Here is a 23,413-nt window from a genome sequence, read left to right as displayed (position 1 = left end):
TTTTCCAATTAAAGGACAATCGAAACGGGATTGGTTTATTTATTTCAGAGTCGCCACTTGGGAGATTTAGGGTGTCCCAAATCACCAATTTTAATCCCGAATCGAGGAAAAGAATGACTCCATATTACAGTCTGGGTACCAGAAATACGGATAAGAAATTCTGTTAACCCGGGAGAAGGTGTTACGCATTCCCGAGTTCCGTGGTTCTAGCACGGTCGCTCAACTGTCATATTCGGCTTATTTATCTGATTTTAAATAAAATTATGAACCAATGTGCCAATTTTAACTTTTTACCGCTTTATTATTATTATTTTAAAAGAATGTTAACATCGCTTAAAACATGTCTTTGGACTGCGTCACATGAAATGCACCCACAATCCGGAGCATATTTTATTTGATGTTTTGGGATTTGGATATGGGTCGCATGAAATGCACACCCAAGTTTTAAGAAAGTAGATTATTAAACACGCGCCTAATGAGATTATCGTGTTATTATTTTGGGAAGGCCACGAAATTCGCTAAGCGACCCTCCTGAATTCTAAGTAAATTTAAAACAAGTATTTACTGAGGGCCCCGCAATTTGCATTTTTTGTTTGTCGAGGCTCGTCCCATTTATTATTTTAAAAATGAATTTGCAACTTCATGGAAATGCATCTCAGACCACGTCACAGTCAATGTACCCGTGATTAGAGACACATTTCGATTTCATTGAGATTTGGATTTGGATCACATAAATGTGCACCCGAGTTTAGGGAGATAACATTATTAAAGGCGCGCCTAAAGCAACTAGCGCATTATTATTTTTTGGGTAGGGCCGTGAAATTTGCTAAACGGCCCGTCCCGGAATCTAAGTATTTAATACATATATTTTGTGAGGGCTCCGCAATCTGTACATTTTTATTTGGCGAAGCTAGTCTCGTTTTTTATTTATTTATTTATTTATTATTATTTTTTTTATTTATTATTTTTTAAAAGGATGCCATTTTTACGCCTTTAACAATACTAAACCTTACGGCTTCTTTACAACTAAAATCTCATAACTTGTCAAAAAATTAATAAAATGAGTCTAGTGAATGGGTGTTTCGGAAGTGGTAACAACAAGTACTAATGCTAATTTTGTCCGAACGAACTAAGCAAAAAACCACGAACAAATTAACGTCAAACTTGTGTCATAGAACAACTAGCCCAACTTAATTAAATGACATCAAATAAACAAGAATAACACAACGCAAAATGAACAAAATGCATACGGTGAAAACATAAGCAGAGAATTATCATACGAATTTCTATATTGCATCTTCGAACATTTAACGTAACATTTCCTTATCTAATACTTGAGGTTTACTAACCTGAACAAACAGAAACGGATAGAGCCATGGACCAAACCTCTACATCGACCTCAACGAACAACCTCGACGTACCGGACTTCGACGAACAAAAATGACCTCAACGCAAAACAGAAAGATCGGACCAAGACTGTCAACGACCCGAGGGGTTGGTTGCAGCTGTTTTTCTTATTGACGCAGCAACTGGTACGTGAATATGAAGCAAAAGGGGTCGTTGACGAAGAAGTGCGGCGACAACTGCTCGGCAACGCAGCGACGCAACAACAACTCCTGTATTTTTCCGACGCAGCAGCTGGTGCGTGAAGCTGCAGCAGAAGGGGTCGTTGGATGTGAGTAAAGGAGGAGGCTACGGAGATTGGAGTGTCGTTTGGGCAGTGGTCAATGGGGCTGGTAGTTGGGATGGTCGCTGGACGTGAGGAGGAGGGGGTTTGACGGGATGTTAGGTTGTTGCTGTTGGTCGTGGTGCTAGGGGACAATGGGGGTGGCGACTGGACGATTGCCTTGGTGGTGGTCGTTTGCTGGGAACTTCTGTTGGTCGACAAGGCTGGATGGTGAACTGGTTGCGACAGTAGGGGTGCTGGGGAAGGTGACGGAGTGGTCATTTGGTGAAGACGAGCCTGTTTGGTTGTTTGACGGAGGCAGTGTTTGGTGGTGGTTTGGACAGTGGTGGACAATGGGAAGGTGACGGACCGGAGCTGGAGCCCCGACGAGGGGGCAGTGGTGGTTGACGACGAGGGGGGGAGCTGGTGGTTGACTGACGCCTGGTGGTGGCGTTTTGGACGTGAAGGAGTAGGTGTTTGGGTGTTGGTTATGGCTGGTTTTTCGTTTTTGAGTAGTAGGGTTTTTCGTTCCTTTTCTTGAGGAAGAAGACGCGTGAATAGTGCCCCTTCCCCTCAAAAGTTTTCCAAAATCCAGTTCCCCCCTTTTTCCAACCCTTTGTCCGTGTATTTGTGCCCATTTGTCCAGAAAAATGTGCCCCACGCGTGGTGGGGTTCGAGACTTGTGTCCCCCACGCGTGGTGGGGTTCCTCGTGTGTCGTGGACTCGGATTATTATGGGCTAGGTCCGAAAATTAGGCCTAAAATCGGGTAGTTTGAACCCGAATATTATTCTTTTGCCCGGGTCCGAGAATAAGAACACGACGTTGCTTAACTAGTCCTATGTAAGTAAAATAACTACCAAAATAAGATTAATTATTTAAAACAAAACCATATCTTTTTTGAATATTTTTCAAGATTTAAAATAGCTACCAAATATTAATAAAAACTATTTTTTGTAATTTTCGTTTTTATATAAAGATAAAATATAAAGTAGTATTTTTTGTATTTTTTCAAAAATTAAAATGACTACAAAACATTAATAGAACTAATTTTTGGTAATTTTCGAAATTATGTAAAGTACAAAATAAGGTACTATTTTTTTTCTATTTTTCAATTTTATGAAAAATACATAAACTAAAAGTTTATATATATATTTTTGTAATTTTTCTTTTTGTAACGAAATAAAGAAAAAATAGTCAAAATAGGTATATTAGACCTAAATGACATATTTATGCTAAAAAATGTGAAAAATCTCGGGGAGGGTCAAAAATCAGGTGTCTACAGCTACCCCTCTTTGACTGGAAACACGAAGATTTTTCCGACAAAGAACGACTAGACATGTTTTTGACCCGACCATTACTTGGAGGGACTACACTAAGGAAAGAAAGGGGATGTGACCGAGCCCTGGTATCTGAGCTGCCTACATATCCTTGGTTATACAGGAATCAGGCCACGTGTAGTTCGGGAATGAGAGATGGTAGATTGTACCGAGGTGAAGAGCCGATCGAGGTGCCGTTCCGTTGAGGTTCCGGTCCGCGGTCCTATCATTACAACAAAAATGAAAACTGAAAAAGAATAACTAAGCCTATCAGCTACTAGTTACAAGGATTCCTATCTTTAAGTCTTCTGAAACTTGGTCTTGAGTCTTGAATGGTGCTTCATACAGACTTTGTATTTGAACCTTGATACTTGCTAGCTGTAGGCGCTAGTTCTTGAGCAGACCACATTTGTTCTCCACTTTCGTATTTTTCTCTCTTTTTTTCTTTTCTTGTTCTTTTTTTTTGTGTCCAACTTTTGTTGACCATCTCAGAATGCTGACTCGCATTCTTGAGGCGAGCTTCTGCTATTTATAACTTGGTTGAATGCTGGGGATTTTTGTTGTAACCTACTGCTTTCCAGTGGGTCATTGCTTGATCTTGAAAAATGTTCCCCTGTTCTACAGGCGGACTCCTGACTTCTTCGATCTTCAACATACAACAACCTCCGTTCTACAGGCGGGTCCCTGACAACCAAAACAAACAAAACAAACAAAATTTCCTAACCCAGTTTGCACTGGGAAGATTTGTGAGTCGTTAGCAAAATTGTAACTTACTTACCCTACTGATGCAATGATGAGAGTAAACTAAAGACTAGGCTAGGATGTGCATCTCCTACGAGTAAACCAAAACTTTTGCTAGCAAATGCGTCTGCTAAAATAAAAACCTCAATAACTCAAACTAGAAAGTGCGTCTTCTATGGTTGAATCGGAATGAGCTAAACTAGGAAGTGCGTCTCCTAAGGGTGAAAACTTTAGTGACTAGAACTAGGAAGTGCGCCTCCTATGAATAAAATCTCGATTTAGGAAGTGCGTCTCCTAAAAAACTTGAAAGACCTTGATTAGGAAGTGCGTCTCCTACGGGTAAAATTCAAAGAACTGGACTAGGAATTGTGTCTCCTATGGTCGAACTTAAAATGAATCAAACTAGGAAGTGCATCCCCTAAGGGTGAAAACTCAATTCCGGAAGTGCGTCTCCTAAAATAAAGTATAACCTGAAAAAAGCCAAACTAGCAAGTGCGTCTCCTAAAGCAAAAGTATAACCTGAGCGAGCCAGACTAGGAAGTGCGTCTCCTATTAATGAAAACTTAATTCAGGAAGTGCGTTTCCTGTGCACGAAATTAAACTTAGGAAGTGCATCTCCTATGAGTAAAACTAAACTTAGGAAGTGCGTCTCCTACTGGTAAAACTGAACTTAGGAAGGGCGTCTCCTACTGGTAAAACTGAACTTAGGAAGTGCGTCTCCTATGGTAAAACTGAACTTAGGAAGTGCGTCTCCTATGGTAAAACTGAACTTTAGGAAGTGCGTCTCCTATGGTAAAACTGAACTTAGGAAGTGCGTCTCCTATTGGTAGAACTGAACTTAGGAAGTGCGTCTCCTATGGTAAAACTGAACTTTAGGAAGTGCGTCTCCTATGGTAAAACTGAACTTAGGAAGTGCGTCTCCTATTGGTAGAACTGAACTTAGGAAGTGCGTCTCCTATGGTAAAACTGAACTTAGGAAGTGCGTCTCCTATGGTAAAACTGAACTTAGGAAGTGCGTCTCCTATTGGTAGAACTGAACTTAGGAAGTGCGTCTCCTATTGGTAAAACTGAACTTAGGAAGTGCGTCTCCTATTGGTAAAACTGAACTTAGGAAGTGCGTCTCCTATTGGTAGAACTGAACTTGGGAAGTGCGTCTCCTATGGTAAAACTGAACTTAGGAAGTGTGCATCTCCTATGGGTAGAATGAACTTAGGAAGTGCGTCTCCTCTTGGTGAAGCTTAATCTTAGGAAGTGCGTCTCCTATTGGTGAAACTAAACTTAGGAAGTGCGTCTCCTATTGGTACAATGGACTTAGGAAGTGCGTCTCCTATTGGTGAAACTTCTTAGGAAGTGCGTCTCCTATTGGTACAATGGATTTAGGAAGTGCGTCTCCTATTGGTGAAACTTAACTTAGGATGTGTGTCTCCTATTGGTGAAACTTAACTTAGGATGTGTGTCTCCTATTGGTGAAACTTATCTTAGGAAGTGCGTCTCCTATTGGTGAAACTTATCTTAGGAAGTGCGTCTCCTTAGGAAGTGCGTCTCCTATTGGTGAAATTATTTTTAGGAAGTGCGTCTCCTATTGGTGAAACTAAACTTAGGAAGTGCGTCTCCTATTGGTATAATGGACTTAGGAAGTGCGTCTCCTATTGGTGAAACTTCTTAGGAAGTGCGTCTCCTATTGGTACAATGGATCTAGGAAGTGCGTCTCCTATGGGTAAAACTTAACTTAGGAAGTCTGTCTCCTATCGGTGAAACTTAATTTAGGATGTGCATCTCCTATTGGTGAAACTTATCTTAGGAAGTGCGTCTCCTATTGGTGAAACTTATCTTAGGAAGTGCGTCTCCTTAGGAAGTGCGTCTCCTATTGGTGAAATTATTTTTAGGAAGTGCGTCTCCTATTGGTGAAACTTGCTTAGGAAGTGCATCTCCTATTGGTGAAACTAAACTTAGGAAGTGCGTCTCCTATTGGTACAATGGACTTAGGAAGTGCGTCTCCTATTGGTGAAACTTCTTAGGAAGTGCGTCTCCTATTGGTACAATGGATCTAGGAAGTGCGTCTCCTATGGGTAAAACTTAACTTAGGAAGTGCGTCTCCTATTGGTGAATCTTATCTTAGGATGTGCGTCTCCTATTGGTGAAACTTATCTTAGGAAGTGCGTCTCCTATTGGTGAAACTTATCTTAGGAAGTGCGTCTCCTTAGGAAGTGCGTCTCCTATTGGTGAAATTATTTTTAGGAAGTGCGTCTCCTATTGGTGAAATTATTCTTAGGAAGTGCGTCTCCTATTGGTGAAACTAACTTAGGATGTACGTCTCCTATTAGTGAAATTATTCTTAGGAAGTGCGTCTCCTATTGGTGAAACTTGCTTAGGATGTGCGTCTCCTCTTGGTACAATGGATCTAGGAAGTGCGTCTCCTATGGGTAAAACTTAACTTAGGATGAAATGCCTCTCCTATGGGTGAAATAGCTTAGGATGTGCGTCTCCTATGGGTAAAACTTAGACTTAGGAAATGCGTCTCCTATTGGTAAAGGCGTTGGATGTATTCCCTTGTTATACAGGTGGGCGCCTGGCATGAAATGAACAGACAAAAAAGTATTCCTCTTGTTATACAGGTGGGCGCCTGGTATGAAATTTAAAGACTGAAATGTATTCCTCTCGTTATACAGGTGGGCGCCTGGTGCTAAAGATATGAAAAATGATAGGCCCGCATTATACTGGTGGGTGACCTGGAACAGAAATGAAAAGACAGAAATGTATTCCCGCATTATACTGGAGGGTGACCTAGAACAGAAATGAAAAGACAGAAATGTATTCCTCTCGTTATTCAGGTGGGCGCCTGTCTTCATCAATAACTTTGAAAATAACATCCTATTTGAGGGCGAATGAACCCAAACATATCCTTTTTGAGGGCGGATGAACCCGACATATCCTATTTGAGGGCGGATGAACCCAAAATGTCCTATTCGAGGGAGAATGAACCCAAAATATCCTATTCGAGGGCGGATGAACCCAAAATATCCTATTCGAGGGCGGATGACCCCAAAATATCCTATTCAAGGGCGGATGAACCCAAAATATCATATTCGAGGGCGGATGAACCCAAAATATCCTATTCGAGGGCGGATGAACCCAAAATATCCTATTCGAGGGCGGATGAACCCAAAATATCCTATTCGAGGGCGGATGAACCCAAAATATCCTATTCGAGGGCGGATGAACCCAAAATATCCTATTCGAGGGAGGATGAACCCAAAATATCCTATTCGAGGGCGGATGAACCCAAAATATCCTATTCGAGGGCGGATGAACCCAAAAATATCCTATTCGAGGGCGGATGAACCCAAAATATCCTATTCGAGGGCGGATGAACCCAAAATATCCTATTCAAGGGCGGATGAACCCAAAATATCCTATTCGAGGGCGGATGAACCCAAAATATCCTATTCGAGGGCGGATGAACCCAAAATATCCTATTCGAGGGCGGATGAACCCAAAATATCCTATTCGAGGGCGGATGAACCCAAAAAATCCTATTCGAGGGCGGATGAACCCAAAATATCCTATTCGAGGGCGGATGAACCCAAAAATATCCTATTCGAGGGCGGATGAACCCAAAATATCCTATTCGAGGGCGGATGAACCCAAAATATCCTATTCGAGGGCGGATGAACCCAAAATATCCTATTCGAGGGCGGATGAACCCAAAATATCCTATTCGAGAGCGGATGAACCCAAAATATCCTATTCGAGGGCGGATGAACCCGACGTATCCTATTCGAGGGCGGATGAACCCGACGTATCCTATTCGAGGGCGGATGAACCCAAACTATCCTATTCGAGGGCGGATGAACCCAAAATATCCTTAAGACTTTAAAATATCCTTCCCCATTTTATTTTTTATTTTTTATTTTTATTTTTTATTTTTATTTTTTATTATTATTATTATTATTAGCTTCTTCCTTTGAAGACTAACTCCTTTGAGACTTGTTTTGCCTTAACCTGAAAGGAACCGCTGAGGATACCGATTTTCACCAAACTTGTGTTGGACTCCTCAAACCTGCTAGGGATAACACTGTTGGGATTATTTACTTACCTGTCGGGGGGGTAAAACGTTATCAGCTGGGGATAACGCTGTCGTGGATAATACTGCTGGGGAATTCTGATTCCTTTAGAACCAGTCATTCACTGAGCTCAAGTTTCATCCATTTGCTGTTGGGGGCAACACTGGTTCTAAGACCATTTCCCTTGAGGCTGACGTTATCTTTATTCCTCCCCGAATGAGTATCTGACTTTCAGAAAATTTTCTAAACGAAAAGAAAATTTTCTGCCCCAGTTTGATAATCCCTTTGGCATGCATTTCTGTCATCAATGCCACTTCATTTACCTGTTAGTTTAAAACACGGTGGTTGGTTGTGATACTCCCACTGGGATGGTTTTCCCTTTATCCTTCCTTGCTCTGCGTTCCACAACTTGTTAGGGATGATATTATTTGCTGGGGATAATCCCTTTCTGCTAGGGATATCCCTCTTCTTGTGGCATAGCTCGGAAACTGGCATTTCCCCGACTTTTAGTCTTGTATGAATTTCCCAAATATGCTCATTGCTCTCCTTACTTTGTTCTCGGGCCTTGGCCTTGAGGTTTAACCTTGGTTTTGGCAAAGATATCCCTCTTGACACTCGTCAATCCTTTGTCAATTCCCTTTTGCTGGGGATATCTTTCTTGACACTGGCCTCGCGCTTGTTCCTTGCTGACTATACCATTTGGATGTACTAGTCAGATCTCATTTTGTATAATTGGAAAGCTGATGGCATATTTTGAAGTCAATTCTCACTTGTTCTGACCGAACAGACTCTATTGGGGGATTTTTTCTATGAAAGGAAAAAGATAAAAGGGAACAGAAAAAAGACAAAGGAAAAGATGACTCTTTAACAAAAGAAACTATAAATAAAAACCTATCAAACGCAGATACCGACTCTAATGGTCATGACATGCATATGTGGCCTATCCTCCACCGTCAATCATCTTTCAAGACCTTCAATTGGCGATTCCCCCTCAGATTCCCAATCTTATTCGACTTGTAGTGCCCGAAGGGTTTTCACTATCAAGTCTCTCTCATTTTGGTTTGTCTCTCAGCTTTCATCGCCTTATGGTGCCTGTGAAGGTTTTCACCGATAAGACTCTCTCATTTGTATCACTTTCCAGCTGGGGCTTTGGCGTGTTGCCGGTATGACTCTCTCTGCTGGAGATTAGAGTCCTTTCTGCTGTGGAATAGAATGTTATATTCGCCGGTAAGACTCTCATTTGTCTGACTTGGCATCTCTTGAAGACTGATCAGAAGGTCTTTCTTTGGACCGTAATGTGGGTTTTGGATAGGGTTAGAAAGAAAGGGTATTAAAGGCTCAAAAAATTCATCGATTTTGGGTCATTAATTACAACCTTCGGAACTAGATTTATTTACAACGAACGCAACCTCTGCCCAAGTTTCTTGCTTGGGGATATTTTAATTGATTGATCTTTTTTCATTTTTCAAAACTATGACCGAGCCGTGAAGCGCCTACGTATCCTCTTTGAGGAATCAGGTCAAACGTAGTTCCCAATTCCTCTTTTCATTCCGACTTTCTTTTGTTTTTTTTTGTTATCATTTTTTTTTTCTTCCTTCATTTTTCTCTTTTTTCGTTTTGTTGTTGTTTTTTTTTTCATGCCATATGCTTGCGTTTTCTAGTCGTTTTTACTGATTCCGACGAGGGGTACGAAAGAAAACAATAAGGCTCAAAAGGGGTTAATGAAGGATAAAGTGTTTAGGTAGCAGAACAAAATGTCTTCGTCATTCCAGTCTTCAAAACATGCCAAGTGCAACCAACACAATTTGAACATAGATTTATAGTCTCTTCCGATGGTACCAGACTTGACAATTATGTTAAACATTTTATTTTTCCTTTTCATTTCAAAAGCACCGTTGGGTGACACTCTCACCCTCATTATCTTGAACGGCCCTCATGCCAATTTGGCGAATCTTGCTTTTAACGGTTTTTCTTTGTGTTTCACTTGCCCCAGTTCCCCATGACTCGGACTCTGAATAATCTCAAACCGTTCTTATTTCCTTTAAATGGTCTGATCACCTTTGTGGGGTTTTATGATTAACTTTAAATGCTAGGCCCAAACTGTGCGCACATGTCATGTCACTAGAATCGGCGTTGAATAAAAATGATAAAATGACTAAACAGAAAGATGACTGGGAATAATCAAAGACTGAATTTTTTGCATTGGACTGAACAAATGGTTTTAAAATCAAAGCAAACCGGAATAAAATCCTAAACAACCTGGACAAAACATAAACAAAACGCTATGACACGGAAAGATAAGCGGAAAGATATTGACACAAAACAAATCCGAATTACAATCCTAATAATCCGAACAACGGAAATGACAACAAAATAGACCCTCAAAGATCCTCTCTGGTTGACCCAAAATGGAGTGTCTTTCCAACTATCCAAGCACGGCATCTCCTGCTGACCCAAAATGGAGTATCTTCCAACTGCAAAGCATGACATTTTAGCCATTGAGCTCTATATCAACATTGTCAAGACCATTCCCAACTTCAATATCATTACCCTTAGTCAACAAGTTCCCAATAGGACTCGAATGCTTCTGTCATCACGCCTGATCCCCGCAAAGCGTGCTTTTGGATTTTGTATTTCCGGCTTACCACAAACCAACCACCTTCTTTATTTGTGATTTAAAATAAAACAGGTTAGAATGGACTCAGTCGGTCCTCATTATTGACAACATCTTCTTTTTTTCTTTTTTTTTCTTTTTTTTTCGATTTTTCATTCATTTTTTCCTTTTTTCGTTTCCTTTTTTTCATTTTGTTGTGGTCGAATCTTATGGAGATTGCCTACGTATCATGACCCCGCATGAATCAGACCTTGCGTAGTTCGGACCAATAAAAGATAAACAATAATAAACATTTTTTCTCGATTTTCATATTAAACAAAACTGGGTTTCAAAGGTTTGAAGATGACCTACAAACTCGAAAATCAAACGACCCACATATTCTAATCAAAAGATTTACAAACTCCAAAACAAAAAGGCCAGCTTCCTTTTCCCGTTTGACAAATACAACCAAATGGCTATTTTTGCAAATGTGGCCCTTTCAAATCTCACATGAATTTTGAGGCCGGGGAGGATTATTTTACGACACTTTACAAACTTGTTCGTTCTTTTACAAAAATAACCTTTCGACAACTGAAAGATACTCTAAGGCTATTTTGGCAAGAACGGTTTAAGACACTGCCGAAGCTGGCTCGACTTATTTTTGACTAAAAATTCAAACGGTATTCGCCTGACCGCTGGCTCTTTGTTTTTTTTTTCAAATTACAATAAAAACCTGGTGTTGCAAGCACGACCCTTCAGCGCCTCGGGGACGAAGATTTTTTAAGGTTGTGCGGGTCAACTGGACCAAACTCCTAAACATGACCCAAAAGGTGGCTGTTTATGCAAAGTTAGCCTTCCGGCGTCCCTTTCGGGAACATTCGGCTATCACCTGATTTATTTATGACTCTTTTTATCATTTTTCAAAAATAGAAAACTCAATATTGCAAACACGGCCTTTCAACGTCTCGGGGACGAAGATTTTTAAGGCTGTGTGGGTCAACTGGACCAAATCTTGAAACACAATGACCCAAAGATGGCTGTTTATGCAAAGTCAGCCTTCCGGCGTCCCTTTCGGGAACATTCGGCTATGTCTCGATAAAACAGCGTCACCCGACTTCTTAGAAATTTGACATATATATTTTACTATTTTCGTTTTCGTAAAAGGGGAGGTTGGACATCACCCGACTTATTTATGACAAAATTACAAATCTTGACATGTGTTTTTTTTTTGTTTTTTTTATTTATTTGTTTTTGGCTTTTTAGCAAAAGGTGGGGTTGGACCCGATGAGGGTTGCCTACGTATCTCACATCCGGTGAGAATCAAACCCGCGTAGTTCGGGCCAATAAACTATTTTTGAGAAGACCATTTTCCATTTTCTATATTTTTTATTTATTATTACTATTTTTTATTACAACAAATAAACAAACTATTATTTTTCATTCATAACGAACAAACAAACTAACGTAAAACATAAAACATTCATTCTCTTTTTTTCAAAATTTCGGCAGAGTTTCACCACTTACTTGGACATATTTTTTTTCTTTTAAAAATAAGTAGTTAGATCTCTACACTATTATTTTCTCATCTTTTTCACTATTTTCTAATTTGTGGAAAATGATGACAACATACAAAAATCTTTTTGAATTTTCATGCTTTTTTTTTCATTTATATATATATATATATATATATATATATATATACATATTTAATTTATTATTATTTTCAAAAATGTGGCATGGGAGACATAAGGACTTCCAAGACATCTTGGACTCCGCGAATGTTCCCCATGCACTTTTTCCAAAATATGAAGTATGGGGGACATAGGGAATTCCAAGACTTCTTGGTTTCCACAAATGTTCCCCATGTGCTTTTCCCCAAAATGAAAGCGTGGGGGACATAGGGAATTCCAAGAATTTTTGGATTCCACAAATGTTTCGCATGTGCTTTTCCCAAAAATGAAGCGTGGGGGACATAGGGAATTACAAGGCTTCTTGAATTCCACAAATGTTCCCCATGCTTTGATTAAAATAACACCATGATGGAAATGACCAAATGACCCATTCGCCCTTGAATAAATACAACATGTAGCACATACGATGCCAAAAGATGGTCTATTATCTTCAGGTTGCTTGTCCTAGACGGACCCAACCCCTGTGTTGAGTCCCCTAAGTCAAATGCACATGATGCAAATAAACGTTCCTACTAGGGATCCGGCATGTGGCTTTGTTATACTAGGTTCAGAACCTGGGTGTTTGTTCTAGACCTGGCTTACCCGAGCGGACAGCTCGAGCCGAGGGGGGCAGCGTACCGGGAATACAGAAGCTTCACCGGCTTAGCAACTTGTCTGAACCTCGTTCTAAATTGGGATTTGACACTATACAGAAAAGAAGTCGTACGAAGTACACCCTTCTTCATGATTTAGAAGACTCAGAAAGGATAGGGGTTTCGGCACAGTTTATATACAGTTCACGTAATATCAAAGCGGTAAAAGGCAACCAATTAGCACATTAAGCACAGATCATGTAACAAAATAAGATAAAACCAAATATAACAATTTATCTAAGCTCGAATTTCTAACCCTGAACCAGTGGTTCTGGGTGAAGAATCCCCAGCAGAGTCGCCAGAGCTGTCACACCTCCTTTTTACATACCCGAGAGGGTGCAAGGGAGTTTTTCCAATTAAAGGACAATCGAAACGGGATTGGTTTATTTATTTCAGAGTCGCCACTTGGGAGATTTAGGGTGTCCCAAGTCACCAATTTTAATCTCGAATCGAGGAAAAGAATGACTCCATATTACAGTTTGCGTACCAGAAATCCGGATAAGGAATTCTGTTAACCCGGGAGAAGGTGTTAGGCATTCCCGAGTTCCGTAGTTCTAGCACAATCGCTCAACTGTCATATTCGGCTTATTTATCTGATTTTAAATACAATTATGAACTAATGTGCCAATTTTAACTTTTTACCGCTTTATTATTATTATTTTAAAAGAATGTGAACATCGCTTAAAACATGTCTTTGGACTGCGTCACATGAAATGCACCCACAATCCGGAGCATATTTTATTTGATGTTTTGGGATTTGGATATGGGTCGCATGAAATGCACACCCAAGTTTTAAGAAAGTAGATTATTAAACACGCGCCTAAAGAGATTATCGTGTTATTATTTTGGGAAGGCCACGAAATTCGCTAAGCGACCCTCCTGAATTCTAAGTAAATTTAAAACAAGTATTTACTGAGGGCCCCGCAATTTGCATTTTTTGTTTGTCGAGGCTCGTCCCATTTATTATTTTAAAAATGAATTTGCAACTTCATGGAAATGCATCTCAGACCACGTCACAGTCAATGTACCCGTGATTAGAGACACATTTCGATTTCATTGAGATTTGGATTTGGATCACATAAATGTGCACCCGAGTTTAGGGAGATAACATTATTAAAGGCGCGCCTAAAGCAACTAGCGCATTATTATTTTTTGGGTAGGGCCGTGAAATTTGCTAAACGGCCCGTCCCGGAATCTAAGTATTTAATACATATATTTTGTGAGGGCTCCGCAATCTGTACATTTTTATTTGGCAAAGCTAGTCTCGTTTTTTTTTATTTTGTTTTTTTTTCTTATTTTGTTTTTTAAAAGGATGCCATTTTTACGCCTTTAACAATACTAAACCTTACGGCTTCTTTACAACTAAAATCTCATAACTTGTCAAAATTTAATAAAATGAGTCTAGTGAATGGGTGTTTCGGAAGTGGTAACAACAAGTACTAATGCTAATTTTGTCCGAACGAACTAAACAAAAAACCACGAACAAATTAACGTCAAACTTGTGTCATAGAACAACTAGCCCAACTTAATTAAATGACATCAAATAAACAAGAATAACACAATGCAAAATGAACAAAATGCATACGGTGAAAACATAAGCAGAGAATTATCATACAAATTTCTATATTGCATCTTCGAACATTTAACGTAACATTTCCTTATCTAATACCTGAGGATTACTAACCTGAACAAACAGAAACGGATAGAGTCATGGACCAAACCTCTACATCGACCTCAACGAACAACCTCGACGTACCGGACCTCGACGAACAAAAACGACCTCAACAGAAAACAGAAAGATCGGACCAAGACTGTCAACGACCCGAGGGGTTTGTTGCAGCTATTTTTCTTATTGACGCAGCAACTGGTACGTGAATATGAAGCGAAAGGGGTCGTTGACGAAGAAGTGCGGCGACAACTGCTCGGCAACGCAGCGACGCAGCAACAGCTCCTGTATTTTTCCGACGCAGCAGCTGGTGCGTGAAGCTACAGCAGAAGGGGTCGTTGGATGTGAGTAAAGGAGGAGGATACGGAGATTGGAGTGTCATTTAGGCAGTGGTCGATGGGGCTGGTAGTTGGGATGGTCGCTGGACGTGAGGAGGAGGGGGTTTGACGGGATGTTAGGTTGTTGCTGTTGGTCGTGGTGCTGGGGGATAGTGGGGGTGGTGACTGGACGATTGCCTTGGTGGTGGTCGTTTGCTGGGAACTTCTGTTGGTCGACAAGGCTGGACGGCGAACTGGTTGCGACAGTAGGGGTGCTGGGGAAGGTGACAGAGTGGTCGTTTGGTGGAGACGAGCCTGTTTGGTTGTTTGACGGAGGCAGTGTTTGGTGGTGGTTTGGACAGTGGTGGACAATGGGAAGGTGACGGACCGGAGCTGGAGCCCCGACGAGGGGGCAGTGGTGGTTGACGACGAGGGGGGGAGCTGGTGGTTGACTGACGCCTGGTGGTGGCGTTTTGGACGTGAAGGAGTAGGTGTTTGGGTGTTGGTTATGGCTGGTTTTTCGTTTTTGAGTAGTAGGGTTTTTCGTTCCTTTTCTTGAGGAAGAAGACGCGTGAATAGTGCCCCTTCCCCTCAAAAGTTTTCCAAAATCCAGTTCCCCCCATTTTCCAACCCTTTGTCCGTGTATTTGTGCCCATTTGTCCAGAAAAATGAGCCCCACGCGTGGTGGGGTTCGAGACTTGTGTCCCCCACGCGTGGTGGGGTTCCCCGTGTGTCGTGGACTCGGATTATTATGGGCTAGGTCCGAAAATTAGGCCTAAAACCGGGTAGTTTGAACCCGAATATTATTCTTTTGCCCAGGTCCGAGAATAAGAACACGACGTTGCTTAACTAGTCCTATGTAAGTAAAATAACTACCAAAATAAGACTAATTATTTAAAACATAACCATATCTTTTTTGAATATTTTTCAAGATTTCAAATAGCTACCAAATATTAATAAAAACTATTTTTTGTAATTTTCGTTTTTATATAAAGATAAAATATAAAGTAGTATTTTTTGTATTTTTTCAAAAATTAAAATGACTACAAAACATTAATAGAACTATTTTTTGGTAATTTTCGAAATTATGTAAAGTACAAAATAAGGTACTATTTTTTTTGTATTTTTCAATTTTATGAGAAATACATAAACTAAAAGTTTATATATATATTTTTGTAATTTTTCTTTTTGTAACGAAATAAAGCAAAAATAGTCAAAATAGGTATATTAGACCTAAATGACATATTTTTGCTAAAAAATGTGAAAAATCTCGGGGAGGGTCAAAAATCAGGTGTCTACACCAATAATCAGACTCCTGATTTACTTGGGTGATGTAATACTTTAGTTTCCTCCTTCTTATGATCGACCTTTTTGCCGGCTTAAATTATCTCCCCCTTTGGGGGTTCATGGTATTAGTTATTCTATTTAGCCATTTATGGTTGCTGAGGAATATGCATGATACAATCCTTTAACAATTTAATCCTTCGTTTATGACCTAGGCTCAATTTTTTCATTTAACTTATATCGAAGCCTTCTATGGATGTGTGATTGCAGTGTATCCATAACGTACCAACTCTGGATCATTGATCGAATAATTCTTTTTGTTCCATCTCAGCTTTCCTTAAACATGTGCAATTACTTTTCCTGGTCTTTCTGCCCCTTGTTGCGTGCGTACTTAACTCATCCTAGTTCCCACACATGCAAGAGTTTTCGTGCAACTCATATGATCTCGAATATTACTTTTAATGTTACTACCCGCTTATTAGCCACGGTAGGTACCACGTTCCTTTGGAGTCCTCCCAATGTTGTTGCGAGACTGTTGTTACTCGGCCATTTCCTCTTTAGGTCGTAGTGCTTATGTTGAAGTTTTCTTCCTTATTTCCTCGGCTGGTCTTTCATTGTAGTATTTAGGGAGAACCCTTGATTCTCGTAATGCTGTGAGCTTATTACGGACCTTTTGATGTCCTTCCTTGCCTATAATTATCCATAGTTGCCTACCTCCGTGCCCTTGTGCTTGTAGGGTTTCTTCTGAACATTTTGACTGCCTTCCTAGTGGTACTTTCTTTTATCCCCATAACACTCATACGGTACCTTTAACTACCCTGACTCCTATTTGAATATATCTAAAGTATTATAATGATATTACTCGAGGTTGAATTCTCCATGTTGGGGTTTACTACACTTGACTTGCATGATCTGCTGATCCGTCTGTAACTTCTTGTCTAGTCATGACTAGGCTCTTTCTGAATCAACAAATAACTACTCATCGACCCATTCTCTCGTATCTATATTCTGTATAATCTCTCTTAGGTTATTTACTTTTGTCTAACTTACCTCTTGCACTGGCTTCTTATTTATCAATAACTTTCGGGGCAGTAACCCTTACCTTCTTTTTTTGACGTCGTGCTTACATAACATTCTGGAATCATAGTATATTTGTAGGATTTGGATAAGTGCAATCTTGTCCTTTCTCATTTTTATTGCATTCTTCCTTTTTCATTCCATATTCCGCCCTTAGGGGAGTACTAAGACTTGGAGCTCCGACAACCTACCTATAGATGTTTTTCCTCTCCATCATTAGCGTCCTTTCGCATCATCAATGAACCTTACTCATCTTGGGGTAATCCTTCTATACCAATGATAAAAAAATACCACACACGCGATGGTGGCACTTAGTGTAACTAGCACAAATAGTCCATTAAGCTTATCTTTGCTCACATTGCTTGCTTTAAGAAAACGTCTTCCTGAATGACCATTCTCTGAATTTCTCATGAATATTCTTTTGTTGTCCATTCTATTATCCCCTGAACGAAATCTGAAACTCTCATAATGCCGACTCTTATCAATCACTCAGTCCCTACTTCATGTTTAGTTTATCTTGTTCACCAATCCATACTGATTTTTATTACTCTGGGGTGTAACTTTTCCTTCTGGCCATCACGTTCGGGCCACGAACTTATTTCTTGAAATGATGATATGATGTTATGGCCTATACTCATTTGTTGTCTTAAGGCATATCACCTCTCATCTCTTCCTTCACCTGACTATGGAATCGGTAATACCATTATCTTTTTGATCTACGGTTGTCGTCCGTGTATCACACCTCACTCATAATTCTTCCTTATCTCTCTTCTCATTACTTTGCTAATATTCCTACCTATCCCTTTCTTGTGAAAACTTCAACAAAGACATTCGTTCGCTTTTAGCTCTTCTTGCTGCATTCATCCGCTCTTCGGGTTGCTCAACGTCCTTGATCTACTAGGGATGAGAGTAACACTAAGGTAATATTTATCCCTTTCAAGCTTTCAATGCATGTCTTCAAATATATTTTTTTTGATCATGCTAGTATTCATATCTAATTGTAATATTCTAGAGTGCATCACCTGGGTGTCTCACAAGAAGATCCATTAGCATATTTGTAATACCCTTCAGAAATGTCAACTAACACAAACAATCCATTTACCATTTTTGGTTACTCTAACCCCAACCGGATCCTGATGTTCCGTCCTTTTCTTAAACTACACCTGTTAGCCCCCATAGGGCATAACTGAGATGGGTACAGCCAATTGTACATACCTCTACTATTGTTAAAGGTAACTCAAAATGCTTATATCTCTCTCTTCATTAGCTCGGTACCTCGTATCCTATTTCACCTTGGTTCCTTTACTTGTTGAAACTTGTATTTACCTTCTGAATCTCTTATTGTCTTTTACCATAAAGGTGGATAGATATTCTTGCCTTAAGTCTCAATTTCCAGAAGCTCACCGGGTTCCTTTAACTCAATTCTTTCACAACCGCATTCAATCTTTTACCAACCATCCCTCTAAATGTAGACATTGTCGTATTATGAATAAGGTCAAGTTTAGGAAATTGTGTTCTTACAACTGAGCTCTACCATACGATCTAGAGTAAGAAGAAAGAATGACAGTCCTAAATGCCCTGTAGCCTTCTACTTATAAGTGTGGTGCACAACACACCCATAAACAAGACTCTACTAGACAAGACTTGTAGACAACCTAGGATAGAACTACTCTGATACCGCTTTTATCACGACCCAAATCGATGGGCCGCGATGGGCACCCGGTACCTTACTCAACCGAGTATACCAACTTGCAACTAAGGGAATCTGAACATATGACATCATACTTTGGCCATAGGCCACATTGCAAGACGACTGCGAATGCTAACTAAATGTCAATATAAAACTTGGCCGACAAGGCCGTCATAATTATTACAGATGACAAACCAACCAAATATACATACAAGGAATGAAAGCCCAACATACTACAATAACTGATATGGTATGTCTGCAAGACTTTACTGATGGATATACTGTGATCAGAACAATCCTCTGAACTACTCAAAACATATATACATATATATACAAGATGTACATAAGGCTTTAAACCCAGAAACTCCAAAAGTAAAATAGATGTCCGGCCCTATAAGGCTCAATATATATATATATATATAACTGCTCTTCCGTCTGTCGTAGTAGGCTCGCTCATAGGCGCTCGAACATACTAGGCTCTGTATCTCGACCAACAGGGCTCGCTCATAAGCGCTCGACCACAGTAGGCTCGGTATATATATAACTGCTCTGCCATAGTAGGCTCGCTCACAGGCACTCGTCCATACTAGGCTCTAGATTTTGACCAACTGGGCTCGCTCATAAGCGATCGACCATAGTAGGATCGGTATATAACTTACCATCTAATCAGAGCTTGCCCAATAGAGGCCTGCCCATCGATTATAGCTCGATGGTAATGAAAATACTTTTAATATTGTATATAAGTAAACTCTCTGCTCTATTGACTGTAAAAACAAAATACTCAATTGAATATGATGTCCCACTAAGGAGAATATTGTAACTTACAAAACTAGAAAAATATATGTAATTTGCAAGACTAACAAAATATACGTAAATTTCGGGATATGAATTTTTCTCTATGCCTCGTTATCAAACTTGTGTAATTACGATATCATGCTAAAATGAAGGAAAAGCTTAGCCATAACATACCTGGACCGATTCTCTTGACAATTCCTCTACGTCTTGTGTGACAAACATGTAATGGCGAATTGAAGTAGGGAAAAATCCATATGATATTTGTCACGCCCCAAACTCGGGAGGCACAACCGGTGCTCAATCGAGTGAACCCAACTAAGCAAGCCTTATCAAACACTTCCTACCCAACTCTATAAGAATAAGGAAACCATGCTTTCATTTATTTATACGAGGAAAGATAGTACATTCAACGTTGTTAGTTCATTTTATATCACAATGTTAAGCCGTAGTTAAGTTCCAAGATTCCATACGATTACACTTTAGAGAAGCGAGAGTTAGAATTACAACATAGTTCGTAGACCCATCCAACACCCCTACATAACCCACACATATGTCTACGGAGCCTCTAAAGATGTAAAAGACAAGTATGACAATGTCGGCAACAAGGCCCCGGCTATACCTCAAAAGTGAAAGTCCACAACAAAAGATGTGTAATATAACCGCTTGAAGGGGAAAGGGGCTCACCAAGACTTTGAGAAGAAGGTACTCCGCTACGCGCGATCGACACTATCCGCAATTGAGCTACCTACATCATTTAAAATGTAGCGCCCCCAGCAAAAAGGACATTAATTCCATGGTATAGTACTAGTATGTATAACTAAACACCATCTAGTTAGGAAGAACTTTCATACCAAACATAAGGAAAGAACAAGTATAACTCAAAAGCTTTAAATGATCACAACATTATCAATGCAGAAGAATCATACAATTTTTGCATTATGTTTTCATAGCCTTTAGTTTGGGGCATTTCATATTGTTCATCATTGTTCGCTATAACACCGCTAGCTTGAGCGGAGTCCAATCTCGACCCAATCGGCAAGGTTGCCTCATTTGACACATACACTTCAATCACAATATCATTTTCCCCTTTTTATCCAGGGTTCAATATCAACACAATACCACCATGTGTACGGCATGACGTCCGATCTCGGCCTGATCCGCTAGGCCGCCTTACCAAGGCATTTCCCTTTTCCATCAGTCATCTCAATTCAATCTTTGTATCAAATATATCATTTCATAGGCACTTGGTGCCACATCTATCACGTTCATATATTTGGCACTAGGACACATTTCACATCATTCCCAATTTCAATGTTAGATTGGTAATTTAGGATAATATGTGCACACAAGAGCAAATAAAGTTGTAAGTATAGATGAGACTTCCCATAGAGGACACAACATATACAGCTTCGATCTCAATTTATGGTCTAAGCATTCCAGTACATGATTCATATTCCTGGCAGCCTTTCAAGTTATCAAGAATGGCACATTTATCATATTGAGATACATCTCTCACGCATATAAAGTTGCAACCCCAAATTCATGTGAAACAACAATCCATACAACAATTCAACTTTAATCTTACCAAAATTACGCAAACACCAACGAAGCTCGATTTCTAAAAGACGGGGTTTTTAGCCATACATACCTCAACTGAGCTTTCCTTAATTCTATAACATTCCGGAATGTTCGCACTTCAATCTATTTAAGCAATATAGAACAATTAAACCCATAATCAAGAAAAGATCATAGTCTAAGCTCACTTGAGCATTTTATCAAGCATTGAGTGTTCATTGAGGCCTTATAGTCCTTTTATGCAAGATTACACTTAGCCCAGTCCCCATGCTTCTCTATTTATAACATCCCCATATCTTCTAATAACACATGCATGCAATGCAATCATCCTTATCTCCATGAATTTACTCACTAATGACCCCTTATAGTTATGTATAAAATTAAGAGCTCAGGTGATGAAGTCTTACCTCCTGGGATGAAGGTTTTGATGCTCCACTTGATTATCTTCAATGTTTTTAATAAGGATTTGTGGGGTAATTTTGATGAAAGGCACTTACCTTCTCTTAGATCCTCCCACTCACTCTAAAAGCACCAGGAAATAGGCTCAAAATGAGCTATTGCACAGAATATAACGATAAGGGGTCGGGTTTAAAATTTAGAAATATAGAGCCCCGAATCAGATCTCCGATCACATATGCGATCGCAAAATTGACATGCGGCTCGAAGAATGGACCGCAAAAATTCTCCCAAAAACCTAAACAATCTTCCTGGGTATGCGACCAGAATGCGGTCCGCATACCCGTTCTGCGGTCGCAAAATGCACCGCAGAACCGCTCCTTGCAAAAGTTCCAAGGGGATTATGCGATGACTATGCGTCCCGCATATTGACTATACGGTCGCATATTTGGTCGTATAGTTGACCTCAAAATTAACCTTCACACTGCCTGACTATACGGTGACTATGCAGTCCATATATCTATTAAGTGACCGCATAATTGCACTTTTCTGGAAAATACTATTCTTTAACCTTTAATGCACAGATCAATCCAAAGGGTCCGAACGGCAGCGACCTTGCTCGTCGCGAACATTTTATGAATTTCTAACACATGATCCTAACTTAGCACCACAAAACTCGGGTTTTTTAGTAGAAATTTCACGGGGCCTTACATCCTCCCCAACTTAAGATCATTCGTTCTTGAATGAGGATCAAGGTTCACTTATTAGCAATCTTTATGCAACTTCATCTTTTCACAACATGAAACATATCCACAGCCCCAAATTTGGCTAACTCCCTAAATTTCCAAAAATTTTGCCAGTGTTTCCTTTGTAACTAGGCCTATCAACCTGTCAGAGAGCCCCAGAAACATATCCTAACAGCAGGTACACATTCCATAGACATAATATAACTCGTACAATACTAACCATGGCCGCATAGGCAATATATAACCAAAACAAGACAGTCTTACATAGATCAAATCAAAAGATAATAGTTCATAGGAGCTAAATGCATAAAAGCTATTACATGACTATTCAACACAAGTGTGGGTACTTCCTTTTCTTTTCATCCTCAGCTTCCCAAGTGGCTTCCTCAACTTGCTGGTTCCGCCATAACACTTTCACAGAGGCAATTTCCTTATATCTCAATTTTCGAACTTGCCTATCAAGAATGGAAACTGGAACTTCTTCATACGACAGTTCTTTATTAAGCTCAATAGTTTCAACTGGCACAATAGTGGACGGATCTCCTACTACCTTCTTCAACATAGACACATGGAAGACCGGATCTACCAATGACATCTCGGGTGGCAGCCCGAGCTTGTATGCCACCTGACCAATCCTTTGAATGATTCTGTACGGTCCGACATACCTCCGACTTAATTTCCCTTTCTTTCCAAATCGCATGATACCCTTCATTAGGGAAACCTTCAGAAATACCCAATCATGTTCTTTGAACTCCAAATCTCTGCGACGAATGCCCGAGTAAGACTTTTAATGACTTTGAGCAGTTTTCAACCTCTCATTAATAATCTTGACTTTCTCCATAGCCTAGTGCACGAGGTCCGACCCTATCAATTCAGCTTCTCCAACCTCGAACCATCCAATGGGAGACCTACATATCCTACCATACAATGCCTCAAATGGTGCCATCTGGATACTAGCATGGAAGTTGTTATTGTAAGAAAATTCTATGAGTGGCAAATGATCATCCCAGCTACCCTTGAAATCAAGAGTACAAGCACGCAACATGTCCTCAAGCATCTGAATAGTCCGCTCTGCTTGCCCGTCAGTTTGAGGGTGAATAGCTGTGCTAAGATTTATCTGCGTACCCAAACCTTGCTGAAATTTCTTCCAAAGGTTGCCGGTG

This window comes from Nicotiana tabacum, chromosome 3 (genome assembly GCF_000715075.1).
Source record: "Nicotiana tabacum cultivar K326 chromosome 3, ASM71507v2, whole genome shotgun sequence".
Taxonomy (NCBI): Eukaryota; Viridiplantae; Streptophyta; class Magnoliopsida; order Solanales; family Solanaceae; genus Nicotiana; species Nicotiana tabacum.
Note: the sequence above shows the minus strand (reverse complement) of the source record.